The sequence below is a fragment of the Pristiophorus japonicus genome, chromosome 17, assembly GCF_044704955.1.
Source record: "Pristiophorus japonicus isolate sPriJap1 chromosome 17, sPriJap1.hap1, whole genome shotgun sequence".
Classification (NCBI taxonomy): Eukaryota; Metazoa; Chordata; class Chondrichthyes; family Pristiophoridae; genus Pristiophorus; species Pristiophorus japonicus.
The window spans coordinates 614,890-626,961 of record NC_091993.1 but is presented as its reverse complement, the minus strand read 5'-3'; the positions used below and the strand labels follow the sequence as shown (position 1 = coordinate 626,961).

Sequence of the window (12,072 nt, the reverse complement as noted above, 5' to 3'; positions counted from 1 at the left end):
AGGGCCTCTATTAAATACACTTCCTTATTTCTTGAACAAAGCGTCGATCACATTCCAGAGACAAAGCAGATATGGAGTAATAAAAAAATGACATGAACATTACTCACTCCACACGCTAGACACATTAAAATGTCTAAATCTGAAATTAATACTTTCAAGGACAGAGATTGCATCTTACAGAAGGTAAATGGTTTTATAGATGGCGCATGCACGCCGTGATCTCCTGGACTAGTTTTAATCGCCTGAGGGGATCGGAGAGGAATTTTCCAGAGTTTTATTTCCCTTATTGGTCCTGGATTTTGTAATGTATTTGCTTCATGGGTCCTTTGCTTAAGAATTCATAGCAACACATTGCTATTAAGAACTAGTTGGTTTATTAACAAAGGTTTAACAATCACACTACACATTACCAGTTCATCCACTAGGCTCACAACTGCATACCTCATCATGGATGACCTAGACCCAACTGGCTGGGGTTTTATTGAGTCTTGTGAACATCACATGACTGGCTAAGCCACTCACAAGGCAACAGCTCTACAACTATTTTGATAGAACGTTAATTCAAGTGCCGCCTCTTGTAAGGGCACAAAAAACCCCCACAAATTAACTAACATTAAAGGGAACCTTGACAAATCAAATTTAATTAAAATGTTCTTCCCTATTGAAATGATGACTCCAGTCCCTTCCGCGCCCACCTCTCTCAGAAGGCCGCGAGCGTACCGGTGGACACCGTGTGCTCCATCTCCAGGGACACCCTGGCTCGGATGTAACCGCGGAAGAGAGGCAGGCAGTTGGGCTGTACGACCCCCTCGACCACCCGCTGCCTGGACCGGCTGATGGCCCCTTTGGTCAGGCCCAGGAGCAGTCCTACGAGGAGGCCTTCCGACCTGCCCGCTCCCCCCCGCACAGGGTGCCCAAAGATCAGGAGTGTGGGACTGAAGTGCAACCAGAATTTGAGGAGCAGCCCCTTCAAATAATGGAATAGGGGCTGCAACCGCACACACTGAAAAAACACACGGAACACAGACTCCTCCAGTCCACAAAAAATACAGGCGGCAACAGCTGAACAATCCTGTGAGCATACTCACAGGTGGATATATTACAGTTTCTTACTTTTTTACATCTCCCAGGAGATTACATGCTGTGGCTGGCAATGTTCTCTGTTTTTGGGTGCGTGGCCCCTTTAAGGGGCTGCGCGGACCCTTTAAGGGGCTGCGCGGACCATTCCAATCTCTGCGCTTGTGGGGTTTATCGATTGGAAAGCCGGCAAGTTGCCTGCGCGGGACCTCCAGCCTAACGGGAACATTGATGGTGGGGCGAATTAACCCATGAGCATGACAACAGATACCACTCCCATACTCCCAAACGTGCTTGAGTAATGCAATGTAGAAGGCTATCCCTTATAACCAGCTAACACTCGGACAATGATCCCGTGTAATTATTACATAGGTGTGTAGTACTTTGAGAAATGGCGGCTCATGGAGAACATTTTTTGGAGTAACGGTCAGACATAATTTTTATCCCGTTGAAATAAATGACCACACTCAGCAGTCACTAACAACCACGTAACAGAACAAAATAATTACAAAATATAAAGTGGATATACATTTTTGTCGTGTCATTTATTTTTGGCATTTGTATTGTTTAAACTTACCACTCCAGTGCAGCACTAAACGATTGCCCCATCTGCTCTCTCAGGTGGACGTAAAAGATCCCACGGCACTATTTCGAAGAGCAGGGGGGGTTCTCCCTGGTGTTCTGGCCAATATTTATCCCTCAACTGACATTGTTATAACAGATTATCCGGTCATTATCACATTGCTGTTTGTGGGAGCTTGCTGTGTGCAAATTGGCTGCCGCATTTCCCACATTACAACAGTGACTACACTTCAGAAGTACTTCAAGGCTGCAAAGCGCTTTGAGACGTCCCGCAGTCATGCAAAGTGCCGTATAGATACAAGTTATTTCTTTCAAATGTAAAAAAATATTACAATTCCCCAAGGCTTTTGTAATTTAATTCATTCTACATGACCACAGAAATAGGATCGTTTTTCATGCTGCTTGAACATGATGCAACTTCCATGACAACACTTGGTCACATCTCAGTCCCAACCTCACAAATCATACATTTGGACAGTTTAGCATTCCATTAAGTACTGAATATATGACTGAAACAGCATTAAACTAACGGGGGTGGGGATAGTGAGATGGCATTTCACATTGAGCAAAGAAAGACTTGGATTTATATAGCGCCTTTCACGACCACCGGACGCCTCAAAGTGCTTTACAGCCAATGAAGTACTTTTGGAGTGTAGTCACTGTTGTAATGTGGGAAACACAGCAGCCAATTTGCGCACAGCAAGCTCCCACAAACAGCAATGTGATAATGACCAGATCATCTGTTTTTTTGTTATGTTGATTGAGGGATAAATATTGGCCAAGACACCAGGGAGAATTCCCCCTACTCTTCTTGAAATAATGGCCGTGAGATCTTTTACATCCACCTGGAAAAGGCAGACAAGGCCTCAGTTTAACCTCTCATCCAAAAGACGTTACCTCCGACAGTGCAGCACTGCACTGAAGTGTCAGCCTAGATTTTTGTGCTCGGGTCTCTAGAGTGAAACTTGAACCCACAACCTTCTGACTCAGAGGCAAATGTGTTACCCACTGAGCCACAGCTTACACAAGGTTAAGAACTAAGCATCACCACATGTGCTCCTGACCACCCTCTGAACAATTACTTCATCCCGGCCTGATGTACTTTGCACGCATATGCCGAAGGATGAACGTGTCCCTGGGTGAGGTTTGGGTTCAGTAGCACATGATCGAAGTTAGCAAACTCGACACTCGAAGATGGACTTAATTATAAAAAGGACGCTTGAGGCTATTTCAATAAAATATACAACAGATGCAAGCTGCCCGTACTGCACTGGCTAAAAGTGCACATTCACTGTGGAGGCAGGAGGTTTCTGTCAGAGAACAGAGAGACCGAACCCCCTGCACTAAGGCAAGCGATCGGGAAGGGTCTCCACCAGGGGTTGTGGTCACGGGTGACCCAAGTCTTCCCCATGGGAAACGGAGAACTCCTGCTTCTCCTGGCCCACAATAAAAAGACTCGCTTTCCTGCCCGCTCAGCCCTCGGGTTTATATTGCAGTCAGGCCCCAATGATGGTGCTGAAGCCCGGTCTTCATATTCACAGAAGGACCCCCCAGCTCCAGGCCGGGGGTCCTTGCCACCAACAATTTAGAATTGCAGTCGGCCAGATTAGAACACGATTCCAGTGGGTAAGTTCTCTGCTCCATTTTAACTTGTCCCAGCCACCAGCTTAGTGAATATTCAACGTTTGCTAGTGCACATCATAGCTTGTACAAAGACACTTAATACTACATTGTTCTTGCAGAATGCAAGATCTGCAAAAACAGCTATTAGCACTGCAGTCAGCCCAGCAGTTAAGCTAGTTTATTCCATCATTTCCCAAACCCACTCAGCCTAGTTCTGTTTGGCAGCCTTTCACTGTCCCCTTGGCGCGAGAGTAGGGGCTGATACTATCATCCATGGTGAAGTCGTACACCTAGGAAGAGTACGGAGGCAGGTTGTCATAGTGATCACTTAAGGAAGCCAGCACCTGAATCACTGGGGAAGTAAGTCATGGTGTTCATGGTGAAACCTCACATTGAAGGTGAGGAGATGGAGCGGCCCACAGTAAGAGCAGGTTTCGTGTCCTTTCCGAAACATGTAATGTCAGCAATGAAGTGCCCAGAGATGGGATGTAGGCCCATTGATGTTTCCGCCTGGTGTGGGGGTTAAAATCTCCACCCCGATATCGGTCAGATGTGAGGAATTTAATGACTAGCTCCCACGATTTGTGTAATGATAATCAGCCATTTTGCGTCAACAAATGCTGTCAGCTAGTTTGCCAAGTTAGTGCACGAGTCTCCTGAGACATCCTGATCTTGATGGATAATTAGTGAAAAGATGCAACACAGTGACACAGCCTTTGAAACAAGAAAAGGGCTGTCACACAGGCTGACAGTAAGTCTGTCGCTGCACAATCGGCTCACAGGACGAACCGCTGACTGAGATGTGCCGACTGCGATGCTGGCCCTCATAGCCACGTAGCATCCTGAATGGGCGATTCCTCGGGGAGAGTGGATAAAATAACTTGATCCTCGGAACGTTTAGTGCGGTTCATCATCATCATCATCATCATAGGCAGTCCCTCGAAGCGAGGATGACTTGCTTCCACGGCAAAAAAAGACGTGTTCACAGGTGTTTCAATGAAGGACCTAATATTCCAGATCCCGAACTACATCCTGAAGGGTGGAAGATGCCTGTGCGTGGATTTTGTTAACGTGGGGTGACCGTTGCACACCAGCCACCACACGGGCTTGACAGAGCGAGGTCTTGGTCCAGTGGCAAGGGTTATCCAAGACGACTGGACCAAGTGCGCACACATTGGGCTGGCCCGTGCTGCCCCTGGACCCCTGGCCCCGGACTCACGCCTCCCCTGGGCCCCGATCACATTCCCCCAGTCTCTCGCTGTACCTCCCCACGCTCCAATCACCGACCTGGACCTTGATGACGTCACTCTTCGCTGCCGTCGCCCTGCTGCCCCAGCTTGCACTGCTCCCTGGAGTGGCCCCCACGCTGCTACTCTTATGGCCCCCTGCCGCTGGTGTTCTCTCGCAGGTAGGGGCCTCCACGCTGCTCCCAGGCTGCACACCACCACTCCTTTTATGGCCTCGACCTGCGTGAGAACACCAATGCGGTTAGCACATGGCAACTGTGAGCAGCTGCACAAGAACGCGACTCGGCAGGTTCCTGTGCATGGCCATTCACCTCGAATTTTGATCAGGAATGACATGTACGGTTAAGAGATTGTTTGTCCAATCATTGCAGAAAATCAAGCATACAAATATACAACTGCTTCAGCAGTTGGTGGGACCATTAATGAGCTGGATGTGCACTTGTGCTCTCAATTCGATGCACTTCACCGATTCTGCAAGAAATGAGCCGGTAATTACACTTGCATACACTTGTGCCTGTTATCCAAGCGGCAGTTGGAACCAATGTTCCTTCAAATGTTTTTCTGGGACCACGCAGCCCCTTTAATGGGCTGCACGACCCATTTAATACATTCCTCTTAAAAGCCAGTGAGCCAGCAGCACGGGATCTCCAGAGTGTTGGTCATAATCCATTTTAAAATAAGAACGTAAGAAATAGGAGCAAGAGTAGGCCATATGGCCCCTCGAGCCTGCTCCGCCATTTAATACGATCATGGCTGATCCGATCATGGACTCAGCTCCACTTCCCTGCCCACTCCCCATAACCCCTTATCCCCTCATCGGTTAAGAAACTGAGTATCTCTGTCTTAAATTTATTTAATGTCCCAGCTTCCACAGCTCTCTGAGGCAGTGAATTCCACAGATTTACAATCCTCAGAGAATAAATTTCTCCTCATCTGTTTTAAATGGGCAGCCCCTTATTCTAAGATCATGCCCTCTAGTTCTAGTCTCCCCCATCAGTGGAAACATCCTCTCTGCATCCACCTTGTCGAGCCCCCTCATAATCTTATACGTTTCAATAAGATCACCTCTCATTCTTCTGAATTCCAATGAGTAGAGGCCCCACAGACTGCTGAATATTTCAAAGCAGTGGAGAGAAAGATGTATTTCAAGGAGAAGCTAGATAAATACATAAGGGAGAAAGGAACAGGAGGATATCTTCGTATTCTCAGGCAGTCCCTCGGAGCCGAGGATTACTTGCTTCCACACTAACATGGGTTCTACAGTGACTGATGAGACCAATGTGGGACCCACAGTCTCGGTCACAGGTGGGGCAGACGGTGGTTGGAGGGTCGGGTGGGTGAGGCGCTTGGTTTGTCGTACGCTCCTTCCGCTGTTTGTGCTTCCGCTGGTTGTACTGTTTCTCTGTGAAGGATATGCTGATAGGGTGAGATGAAGTAAAGTGGGAGGAGGCTGGTTTGGAGAATGAGGGCCAGCACAGACCAGCTGGGCCGAATGGTCTGTTTGAGCCGTAAAATCCACATAATTCTATGTTAAAGGTTGTCATACGAATGGATTAAACTTTTGTCCACTAATTACCACAATAGTCATATCTAGCTGACAACTGCTTATTGAAAGAATTATTCCACGCTTCACAATCAACCTCCCTTTCATTCTTCTGATCTTTAACCCCTAATTTTATTGAAAAGATTTAGACTGAGGACATACATCTGAAACTTCAAAAAAAAATCAAGCAAAAACTAATCTTACATTTTCTGAATTTGCAGCCAAAATGGCATCTGAAATTACCACAGAAAACCTCGGCTTTCAACACTGTTCAGCTCGGTCTTAGCTTCACTGTCATGCCGGGGCAATTATCGGTGTTTTTACCACCAACACCTGCATGATTCACATTCCATCCAGCAGCAAAAAGCAGATTAACAAACAGGAGCTCCCTTACTCTCGTTTGAAGAAAGAAGCCCCCCCACCGCCCCCATAAACCATGTAAAGCCCGGATTAAATGCATGGCAAAATCAAGAACAGACCTGCCGCCTTGGCTGAGTCAAGCACACCTGCCGCGAATCACCCCGCCCCTGTTGATGGAGACGGCTTACCCAATCCCCCAGGTCTCTCCATCCAGCACAGGCCCCAGCAACACAGTCAACCAAAGCAAGGCCCTGATCAAACAAGGTCTCAGCTCGTTACTCAGGTGCTGAAACGCCAGCCTCTCCTGCAATTCCACAGGAATTAATTATACGGTTGCACAGAAGATACACAAAAAGAAAATGAGCTCCGTCTACATATTCAGTGGTGGGGAACTGTAGCAATGCTGCTCACTTTTACTGTGCAGTTAAAGTAACTCTTCAAGAATTCCTGTTGCTTGGAGGGACAATATCTTCCATGGCTCAGCCAAATGTCATGCCACCAAATGCAGACCATCAACTCTCTGAGATTCAACTCGTGTGTGTTAAGTATGGAAGAACTCCACAAGACTGAGTACTGTGAGCTAAAACTGATGTGACCTTAGTCTCTTCAATACAACTCCAGAGTGCCGAAGCAGCCTGGCAGACAACCTTTTATACTCCCGAGCACAAGGTGCACAGGTGACCCTTGGGCCTCCAACAGTTGCACCCTCTGGTGGCAAGCCTTGCAGTTACAATCTTTACATAAATGACAGTGTGAGATCGGGATCTTCTGGCATTCCATCTCAGGCTCATTTTCTCACAGGTCTATGAGTCCGTCGAAGGGAGTTGGACTTCGTGGTGTCAACAGCAAGGGCTGGCTGGCAGATACCAATATTACTAAACAAGCAGCAGCATAAGAGCAACGTTGGCTTCTCTGGCTGGGGTATAAGAGAAACCTCGAGAACACCACAGAGGTGGGACTGTTCCGGAAGAGAAAGTCCCCCAGTGAACATACAGGGGGTGAAATTGCCCCTTTTTTCGAGGCCCGTTAGCGACTCCAGGGACGGAGCAAGACATTTCGCCCGGGGGAGGGGCTACCAGTTCCCGGGAAATTGCCCGGGAGTTTTCAGGGGTGCTGACACAGCCGCAGCGCGCCCCGCGGTTAGCACCCCAAACTGCCGCGCAATCGACAATGACATCATCACCGTGCGCGGTGACCGCTCACCGCACCGACCCCTTACCACCCCGCCTGCCGATGTCCGCTCTCGGGGCGATACTTAAAGGGGAGGGTGCCAGCGCCCCGCGCCGCCATCTTTCCTGGATTGCCGACTCTCGGGTCGACTCCAGGATCGTGCAGACCGACACTCTGCTTCGGGTGCCGTACAGCAGGCCCAGTTGCACCCTGCCCGGGTGGCCCAGTGCAGGCCATCACAGGCCTTGCAGAGTGTGCAGTGGCCCTCCCCGGGGTGAAGCGTGACAGCGCTACGTGGAGTCACAGCGCTCGACTCACCGCCCCAACAGCGCCACGGGAAACGTCCCCAAATGAAGTGGCACTGTGGGTTTGCTTTGGGGGGGCATTCAGCCCAATTCAGGGGCGGGGCGGGACTTCTGCACCGGGTGTGTCCCTGAGCCTGCTCCCCGTGCCATTTTCTCAGGGAAGAGGTAGGACATTCCGCCCGATTATTCCAATACTCTCCTGACCCGCCTCCCATCTCCCACCCTCCACAAATTTGAGTTCATCCAAAACTCAGCTGCCCATATCCTAACTCGCACCGAGTTGCGTTCACCCATAACCCTTGAGCGTGCTTCCCTGTTCTTCTTTGAAATAGAGCCATGGGATCTCCAACATCCACCCATGAGGGTAAACGGGGCCTCTGAAAGACGGCACCTCCTACAGTGTTGCACTTCCTCAGCACTACACTGGAGTGTCAGCCAAGAATTTGTGCTCAAGTCCCTGGAGTGGGACTTCAACCTACAACCTTCTAACCCAGAGGCTACCCATTGAGTCACGGCAGACAATGTTTGTAGGTTTAGCATTACTTAAATAGAATTAGAAGGAGCAGCGGCGGTGGCCTGGCCCAGAAATTGACACAGTCCTGGCCTGCAAGACCATCAGCAGGCCGGGGCCATTAGAGGGATCAGCGTGCGGCGGTATACCACTGCAGGGAGCAACGTATGGCAGTATACCACTGCAGGGAGCAGCGTGCGACGGTATACCACTGCAGGGAGCAACGTGCGACGGTATACCACTGCAGGGAGCAGCGTGAGGCAGTATACCACTGCAGGGAGCAGGGTGTGGCAGTATACCACTGCAGGGAGCAGCGTGCGACGGTATACCACTGCAGGGAGCAGCGTGCGGCGGTATACCACTGCAGGGAGCAACGTGCGACGGTATACCACTGCAGGGAGCAGCGTGCGACGGTATACCACTGCAGGGAGCAGCGTGCGACGGTATACCACTGCAGGGAGCAGCGTATGGCAGTATACCACTGCAGGGAGCAGCGTGCGACGGTATACCACTGCAGGGAGCAGGGTGTGGCAGTATACCACTGCAGGGAGCAGCGTATGGCAGTATACCACTGCAGGGAGCAGCGTGCGACGGTATACCACTGCAGGGAGCAGCGTGCGACGGTATACCACTGCAGGGAGCAGCGTGCGACGGTATACCACTGCAGGGAGCAGCGTGCGACGGTATACCACTGCAGGGAGCAGCGTGAGGCGGTATACCACTGCAGGGAGCAGCGTGCGACGGTATACCACTGCAGGGAGCAGCGTGCGACGGTATACCACTGCAGGGAGCAGCGTGCGACGGTATACCACTGCAGGGAGCAGCGTGCGACGGTATACCACTGCAGGGAGCAGCGTGCGACGGTATACCACTGCAGGGAGCAGCGTGTGGCGGTATACCACTGCAGGGAGCAGCGTGTGGCGGTATACCACTGCAGGGAGCAGCGTGCGGCGGTATACCACTGCAGGGAGCAGCGTGAGGCAGTATACCACTGCAGGGAGCAGCATGCGACGGTATACCACTGCAGGGAGAAACGTGCGACGGTATACCACTGCAGGGAGCAGCGTGCGACGGTATACCACTGCAGGGAGCAGCGTGCGACGGTATACCACTGCAGGGAGCATCGTGCGACGGTATACCACTGCAGGGAGCAGCGTGCGGCGGTATACCACTGCAGGGAGCAGCGTGTGGCGGTATACCACTGCAGGGAGTAGCGCATGCTGCTGCAGGAGGGCAACGGCTGACTGCAGTGTGGACAGGTACAGCAGGAGCAGCGAGGTCGGGGCAAAGGAGCGGCAAGAGTTCGTAGAGGGAAATGACCGGGGCCCAGGAGAGGCGAGGGCCCAGGGGCAGCACGGGGCCAGCCCACACTGCGATATGTGAGCGCACTGGGTCCGTGCAGCAGAGCTGGTCTCCAATCGTCCTGATTAACCCTTGCCACTGGACCAAGACCTAGCTCTGTCAAGCCCGTGTGGTGGCTGGTGTGCAACAGTCACCCCACGTTAAAAAAATCCACACACAGGCATCTTCCACCCTTCAACATGTGTAGTTCTGGATCTGGAATATTAGGTTCTTCAGTGAAATATCTGTGAACTCATCCCTTTTCGGCGAGGAAGCAAGTCATCCTCATTTCGAGGGACTGCCTATGATGATGAAGTAGAATTATCTCACAATGTCACACATGTAATTTTCTTCTTGCCTCTGCACCTGCCTGTCTAAATCTTTCTTGTTTTTTCTGCCTTGTCTTTGTTAAGTCCGTTCCTTGTTTTTCTCCCTTCTGCATGTGTCTCACTCTCTGGATGTCTGACAATTCGAATGTCTACTTTAATCACTCTTATCATTTTCCTTCTTTCTAGTACTCTGAATGTCTCTCCCACAATTACTTCATTTGCCAGTCTCATTTGCAAAGTTTGCACATTGGGAGTAGGTAACATGTACACATCGAGTTACACAGGATTACACGGGATATATGGCACGGAAACAGGCCATTCGGCCCAACCAGTCCATGCCGGCGTTTATGCTGCACTCGATCGTCCTCTTAGATTTAGATGAAGACAGACATCAGCATAACCCTCTATTCCCTTCTCCCTCATTGGCTTGTCCAGCCTCCCCTTAAATGCATCGATACTATTCGCCTCAACCCCTCCCTGTGGCAGCGAGTCCCACATTCTCACCACTCTCTGGGTAAAGAAGTTTCTTCTGAATTCCCCATTGGATTTCTGGGTGACTATCTTATATTGATGGCCTCTAGTTATGCTCTTCCCCACAAATGGAAATATTCTCTCTGTATCCACTCGATCAAAACTTTTCATCATTTTAAAGACCTCTGTTAGAGCGAAGGGTGACAATGAGCTTGTTGCAACATCATTTAAATCAGGAATTCTCTCCCCCAAGAGGCTGTGTGCACTGGGGACAATTGGAGCTTTCAGGAGCGAGACAGAGATCGACCAATTTTTGTTGGGTAAGGGTATGGAGGGATGTGGAATAAAGGCGGGTGAATGAAGTTGAGGTGCAGGTCAATCACGATCTAACGGAATGGCGGAGCAAGCTCGGCGAGCTGAATGGCCACCTCCTGTTCCCAATGTTCCTATGTTCCCAACTCTTCCAGGGTGGCAAGCGATTATGACAATATAACTCAGTAAGAATTCTCTTGCTGAGCTAATTTATAATACTGAGGTTGGTTAGTTTTACCCGTTGGGCGCTAAGCACCTCCGGCCTGAGCGCCCACGCTGTCAGCACCTGCCGTGAACTTCAGTGAAGGTTTAGCGGCAACGCCAGCCCCGCCCACCGGGTGACATCACCAAGAGTGCAATGCCCCCGTGAAAGTGACTGCTTCCACCCGCCGTAGCGCCTGGTGTTACCTCCGACAGGGAGAGCAGGCACTGCACAGAGGATCCCGGGGCGATATCTGAGGGACTGAGCAGGTAAGTGTTCAGAGTGCATTTTATTTACAGTTTTTTTTTATTTTTAATTTTTTTTAATTTTTCGTAGCCAATCTTTCCAATTCTTTGTCAGATCACAAACGCCAGAGGTCACCTTGCACACATCAAGGATCACCCTGCGCTAATGCTCTTAGCCAAAAGGCCTAGAGCCCAAGCACCGTTCCTGGAAGTACTGCAATACATGGTTCGTGCCATGGAGGTGGATGGGTCAGCAACCCCACACACCTCCTATTTCCAAAAAGCATAGGAGAACCACCTTCCTGATCCAGGGAGATGCACGTTGGAGTCATGGTTAATCCCCTGTCAGGTCAGTTACGCATGATCTTAGCCAAAAGGCCTTTCTGACCTCTAGAAGACTGTTGTGAACGTTTCTTCCATTTCCTTGCAGTCTTTGCCTGGTCCATCTCACCTCCTCTTTAGGTGCTGGGATGCCGGTATCCTAGCAACCACAACTTCAGTGGCGCTCCCGTCCCGTTAGCGCCCTAAGCGGAACGCTCCCCCTAGTGCTTCACTCCCCTCTTGGGGTGCTAAAAATGAATATCCCGTTTAGAGGCGGTAAAGATTGCCTGGTGCTGATGTTAGCGACCAGGCGGTGACAGTGCCTCAAACCGGGCTATACAGAATTTGCAGCCCTTAAAGTTCAAAGTAAAATGGTCAAAGCAGGTCAGGCCTTGCTAAAGGTAGGAATCATCATTTTAACTGAGGCACTGAA

General features: G+C 50.2%; 1 protein-coding gene across 6 annotated transcripts in view; it reads right to left on the bottom strand.

Annotated features, from left to right (window-relative positions):
* The window catches only part of sema4ba (sema domain, immunoglobulin domain (Ig), transmembrane domain (TM) and short cytoplasmic domain, (semaphorin) 4Ba), a 505,268-nt gene that overhangs the window by 344,891 nt on the left and 148,305 nt on the right, over window positions 1–12,072 (bottom strand). The window contains exon 1 of one of the 6 annotated variants that reach the window (XM_070858289.1): window positions 6,844–6,874. The exons of the other annotated variants lie outside the window; for them this stretch is intronic. The gene's annotated coding sequence lies outside the window, so the exon portion shown is untranslated. Of the gene's footprint in view, window positions 1–6,843; window positions 6,875–12,072 lie in introns of those variants that run through there. 6 annotated transcript variants of the gene reach the window in all.